The sequence below is a fragment of the Pteropus alecto genome, unplaced genomic scaffold (assembly GCF_000325575.1).
Source record: "Pteropus alecto unplaced genomic scaffold, ASM32557v1 scaffold98, whole genome shotgun sequence".
NCBI classification, from domain to species: domain Eukaryota; kingdom Metazoa; phylum Chordata; class Mammalia; order Chiroptera; family Pteropodidae; genus Pteropus; species Pteropus alecto.
The window spans coordinates 22,547,385-22,552,895 of record NW_006443570.1 but is presented as its reverse complement, the minus strand read 5'-3'; the positions used below and the strand labels follow the sequence as shown (position 1 = coordinate 22,552,895).

The following is a 5,511-nucleotide window of genomic DNA, read 5'->3' as shown; positions in this document are numbered from 1 at the left end:
CGTGAACCCGGCGCAGAGCAGCGGCCCGGTGGTCCTGAGTCCTCTGGGGGCGACACCCGGAGCTCCGAACGCCAGTCGCGTCGGGACGCCCACGCCGAAGGATGCGCCCGAGGCGGCCAGCGCGTGAGGACCGGGGTGTCTGGATCCCCTGTCCCTCCCGGTCCCCAGCCCGAGGACCCACCTGGGGGGCATGTCGAAAGCCCCGGGCCCGGCTGCCGGCGGATCCAGGGGGGACGTGGCTGCGCTCCGCTGCCCTCCGCCCGCCGGGCCCCCGGTCGGTCTGTCCTGCTGGTCCGTCCTCCCCGCGTCCTGGTCGCTTCTCAGCCCCGCCGCGCTTTCCGCACACTCTTATCTGGAGCGGCCGGGGCTAGCGGGCTCTGCTGCAGCTATGGTGCCACCTCGCGTCTGCACTGGGTTTTGCGCGGCACAGTCGGGACCTCCCTCTCGCGCACCTGGTCTGAAGGCTCGCAGATGCGGAGCTGGATCCAGGAGGTAGGCCTATTCGCAGGTTCACCCTCCTAGATGTGCCCACCTGGGAACCCAAGCCCCGGACCTGCAAGCCACACAAACCCCGGGGTTTTGAGCTGAAAGCTCTCATGTACATATTTCCAGATTCTCACATTGCCCCAATTCGGAGAAGTCCTGCCCTCAAGGAGGGGACTCTGGTGACAGTAGATGGTGGGAGGGAGGTTATAGAAATCCTAAGGGAGAAGAAAATAGACAAGATCTTTGGAGATTCTCCTTAGATATTCCTAAATGGGACTGTCCACTTGTACTCACCGCCACACACACACCCCCTCACTCAGACACATGTGTTAAGCATGCACAAAATGAACCTGTTTGCACCCAGATCCTCTCCGGGTATTGACACCTGCGGGTGCTCATGTTTGCACAGACACAGCTTCCCGCTTCCGGAGTCCAAGTCCCGACTCTCTAGGATACTTTGGGGGCTGCCACGTATCGCCCAACGTGAATGTGGGCAGACCGATTACCCAAACAGCCCACCCTGAACTTGCAGGTCTCAAGGGACCCCAGGATATTCGACTGAAAATGCATGGACAGTGACTTTTGGGGTCCCACAGAAGCGACCCCAGTCCTCAGATTCCCCGAGTGAGCCGTTTTGAAGGACGCGCTTGGAAACCTCGTCTCCAACCCACAGACCCGAGAGAAATGTGACAGGAGGGCCTGCAGCCCGCGATTCCCCGCAAGGTCCTACACCCCGAGCGAAGGTCGGGTTCGTGCAGGTGACTCTCCTTCTGGGAGAAAGGGGAACCCGCACTGGCATGCAGGCACTCGCAGGGCTACTCCGGAAGTGTCCTCGCGCGTCCCCGCCACCGCATCAAGCAGCAGCCAGCGCCAGGTCTCGCTGCGGCCCACGCTCCGCCTCTTCCCTGCACCTCCTGACCCCCGCCCACACGTAGGGGGTGGGAGTAGGTCCCGAGAACGTCTGCAGCTTCTGATTGGCTGCGCATCCCTCAACCACTGCGCTAGAGGCTGGGGTGCAGTGTTACCATAGTAACCGCTGAGGTTCGCCCAGATCCTGTCTCTCCAAGGCCTTGGAGAGCTTAGCAACCACACAGGGCAGGTGGGCGGGTGCGGGCAGCGCTCGTCGCCCCCAGTGCGGTCCTCCGCCCCCGTGTCTCCGCCAGAGGTAGTAGCTGAGTCACTCATTGAGGCGACGCGGGCGCGCCTACTCGCGGTCCCTGACAGACACCAAAGGCTCGGGCGCCCCCCAGAGGCTCCCTTTCTTCCTTGGGCGACTTCATGGCCTCTGAGCCAGGAGGCAGCTCCTGGTTCCCGCAGATCCTCATTCCCACAGCGTCCTGAGGCCGCCCTCACCCTGCTTCTACTTGGTGTTATGGATCAATCTTACCCCAGTCTTCTCTTCCGTTTCCCCACGGAGTCTTCACTAGGGAAGTAGTGAGGTTCAAAAAATAAAAATGGTGGGCTTCTGAGCCGAGGCCCCTATGGCAGGGGGACGTGCTGTGTGCACTGAGAAGTGCTGGAAGGAGATAGAAAGGCTCCTCAGTAGTGCTCTTAGAGCTGGGCTTTGAAGAATGAATAGTTCTTCCCCCAGGCAGAAAGACATTCCAGGAGAAGAGAACCTCTGAGACGAACTGGGAGGAAAAAGAAAGAGGACCTCTAGGTGGCCAGATCTCAAAGAGTGTGGAGGACCTCTCTGAACCAATTTCTGCTGTAATCTTTTAACCTCTTGATTGGGCCAGATCCTTGCCCCACAAGGAGCCCTTCATCCCTGTGCCTCTTTTGTGCAGTGGCACCTGTCCACTGTAGACCCACCCCAGTGTCTGCTGCACCCACTGTCCTTTTTTTCCTGGATCCTGGTTTTCGAAGTTAACTCACTGCCCCAGCCTCTACTCTCAAGCTGTCCTTACATCTGTATGAGAGTCTCATTAGATCCTCCCTGAGCCTAGCTGCCCTGTTGTGGACGTCGCTCTTCTTCAATCTTTGACCTTTCCCTTCCTCCCTAGTTTCACCTGCTCTGGCCTGGCATAGCCCACTCCATACCCAATCCAGTTCCTCTCTCTGGATGCACTGCCCCTACCTCATTGAGAGCCCTTCTCAAATTGATGGAGCTAAGCTGGGCCAGGATCATTAATTTCCCTGCTCCTGTCCAGAGGAACTCTGCCCCACATAGCATGGGCCCTTGCTGCCATTTCTGAACCTCAGTAATTCTAACTCCTCCAGGAAGTGGTCTCTGCCCTGCCTCCCACTGGAGACCCCTCTCTGCCAAGCTGCTGAGCTCTTGGTCTCTTTCACTCATTATCGCCCTCATATGAGCTCTTTCAATACCCATCATTCCACAAATGGGTCCGCTGGGTGCCAAGGTCTGAAACTGACCCTACTGACCTTGTCCTTCCTCCACTTGCTGGGGCTTCCTCACCCCCTTCTCCTGCCACCTTTTCCCCAACTCCTCCACAAAGGACCCTCTTGCTCATTTCTGGGGAGTCCAAGCCATCCTCCTTAATTTTTTTGCCTTCTCTTAAATCTCCAGCTCCCTACTGGTACCTGGACCCATTCCTTCCTTCCCGGCCCAGCCTCCTACCCAAGCTTTCCAAGACGCCTAGGCTCCTTCACACTTCTTCCCCCAATCCACACCACAGGTCTAGATGCTGCCCTAGGCCCCTTCTAGGGTCTAGTTTCCTCTCCTGCCCAACCCCTGCCCAGGATGATGACACCGCAGTGACCACTGGGGTATAACACTGCCGCTGGGGGATCTTGTGACATCACCGAACCGTCGGGTCCAGGCACTGAAGAGTGGGAGTGGAGACTACCGGATGAGGACCTTGGAAAACCGGGCTGGGATGGGGTTGTGCCCCCATGTGTCCCAGGAAGAATAAAAATGCAAGGGACCCGTCAGCCCTCCTGGCACTATCATCCTGCGGCCCCCAACCCGCATTTCCGGAAAATTAACCCTTTATGGACCAGTACTGGGGGCACGGGCTGTTCCTGCTTACGTGCGTCCTCCTCTCCCTCCCAGCTCCTCTTCGCCTCGGTCCCCACCCCACCCCCCGCCACTATAAATAGCCCCTCTTCCCGTTTCCTAAATTCCCTGCTGACGTCTGCAGCGCGTCAGTGTGTAGGAGCCGCGGCCGCATGAATGAGCCGCCGCACGAGTACTACGCGCGACTATAAAAGCCGCCGCGCCAGCGGGGCTGCAGGAGGCGAGCTGGCGCGGGCGCGACGCGGCCGGGCAGGTAAGCGGGACTGACCGGCCGACGGGCAACAGATGGACCGATGCACAGACACGGACGGGAGGGCAAGGAGGAGACCGGCAGGAGGCAGGTCGTAGGGCCCCTACTGGGGTGGGGTTGGGGACAGGGTAGGGGACGAGGATTTCCACGCAGCTGGTGGAGCCAGGGCCGGAGGCGTACACAGAACCCCGTACAGCACCTGCCCATGCCCAGATGGAGACACAGCCACTTCGGAGGAGCATCAAACAGAAGACAGACCCTCGGAGTCCCCGCGGCTTTTCCTGGGGCTCCTGCGCCATCCTCCCAAGAAAGTGGGGCGAAGATGCTGGCGCCTCAGGAAACGCACCCCCTCCTCCCCCTCCCTTCAGCGCGGTGACTCAGCCTCGCTGCCCCCGGCCGGCTGAACAGGGCGTCGGCAAGGGACAGACGCCCACCTGCCCGCCACCCCGGATTCAGCCAGACCACCCCCTCCCCGTCCAGTCCCGTCCGGCTGGTTCCTCTGAGCCCCCGACTTCCCGCTTCTGCCTGAGGAGCTGTCCTCTCAGGACCAGGCAGGGGCGGGGCCTGAGCCTCGGCAGGACTGCCCCGCCCGACACCCCCACCGCCACTGACACCCCCACCGCCACCGGAAGTGCTTCTCCGCAGGGACATCTTTGACGTCACAGGGCTTTGACGTCAAGGGCCGCGTGCCGGTCCGCGAGCGCTGGGGCAGAGAAAGGCGGGAGACGCGGGGGAGGAAGAGCAGCAGCGCCCCCAGCTGCGAGCGACGGAGGCACTGCCGCCCGGGCAGTGTGCCGGCACCTTGGCTCTAGACTGCTTACTGCCCGGGCCGCCCTCAGTAACAGTCTCCAGTCACGGCCACCGACGCCTGGCCTCGCCCCAGGACCGCGGACCTGGCCACCTGCCGCGCCCCTGGCCCTTCTGTCCCCAAGAGTCCCTCATTCCCAGGCTCGCTGCCCGCGCCGCCGCTGTCCGCGGTGCTGATCCAAGGCAGGCGCTGCCATCGGGCCGTCACGTCCCTGTTCCCCAGGGGCTGCGAGGGGCGACCGGCCCACATGGACACCGCACAGCCCAGGAGCAGTCCAGCGCCTGGTCCCCACCGTGCGCACTGCCCCTGACACCCCCCCTCCTCCGCCGTCTTGACGTCGTTAGCCTAACTGGAGCTGCGGCGGTGCCGTCAGCAATGCGCGTCCCGCCCCCGCGTCTCCAGGGCAACCGTGGCTTTCGATTGTTACTGTGGGAACCGGAGGTAACAGTCTACAGCCATGGTCGCCCCGCAGCACGCCCACGCGCCGCGCCACGCCTCGCACTGCCAGCGGGGGATGGGGGAGACCACGAGCAGGAGGAAATGGGGGTAGCGAATCAAGATTCGGTGTGTCTGTGCAGATGGGGGGCGGGAGGTTCCGCGCAGGCAGTCGGGCCTACTCCCGCATCTGACTGCCGCGTTCCACCGAGGCAGAAGAGGATGCACAGTGTGTGGAGTATGTCTGACCGTCGGCCTCACTACCATCCTATTCTCCTAGGCGAGGTACTGCATGCGGCAAGGGGATAGTGAGAGAAAGGGTAGTTATGAGATTTGGGTTCTTTTTATCTCCTCAATGGGAGGGAGGCTGTTGGGACTTGGAGGCAAGATAAAATGATGTTTGCCTCCTGGGGACTGAAGGGAGTAGACAACCTCATTCTTCCAGAACCCTTAGCTGAGTAGGCAGAGGGCGAAAAGTAATCCTTGAACTCATTTTCTGATGGAGTAGCAGCCTTCCCTCACTCCTGTGCCCACTCCTGCCTTCCTCTGAGCCAC

General features: G+C 61.2%; 1 protein-coding gene across 1 annotated transcript in view; it reads right to left on the bottom strand.

Moving 5' to 3' along the window:
• HIC1 (HIC ZBTB transcriptional repressor 1) overlaps positions 1-486 on the bottom strand; it is a 4,648-nt gene extending 4,162 nt beyond the window's left edge. Inside the window, exon 1 of the mRNA XM_006925077.3 lies at positions 182-486. The gene's annotated coding sequence lies outside the window, so the exon portion shown is untranslated. The remainder of the gene's footprint in view (positions 1-181) is intronic.
• Positions 487-5,511: the final 5,025 nt, after the last annotated feature.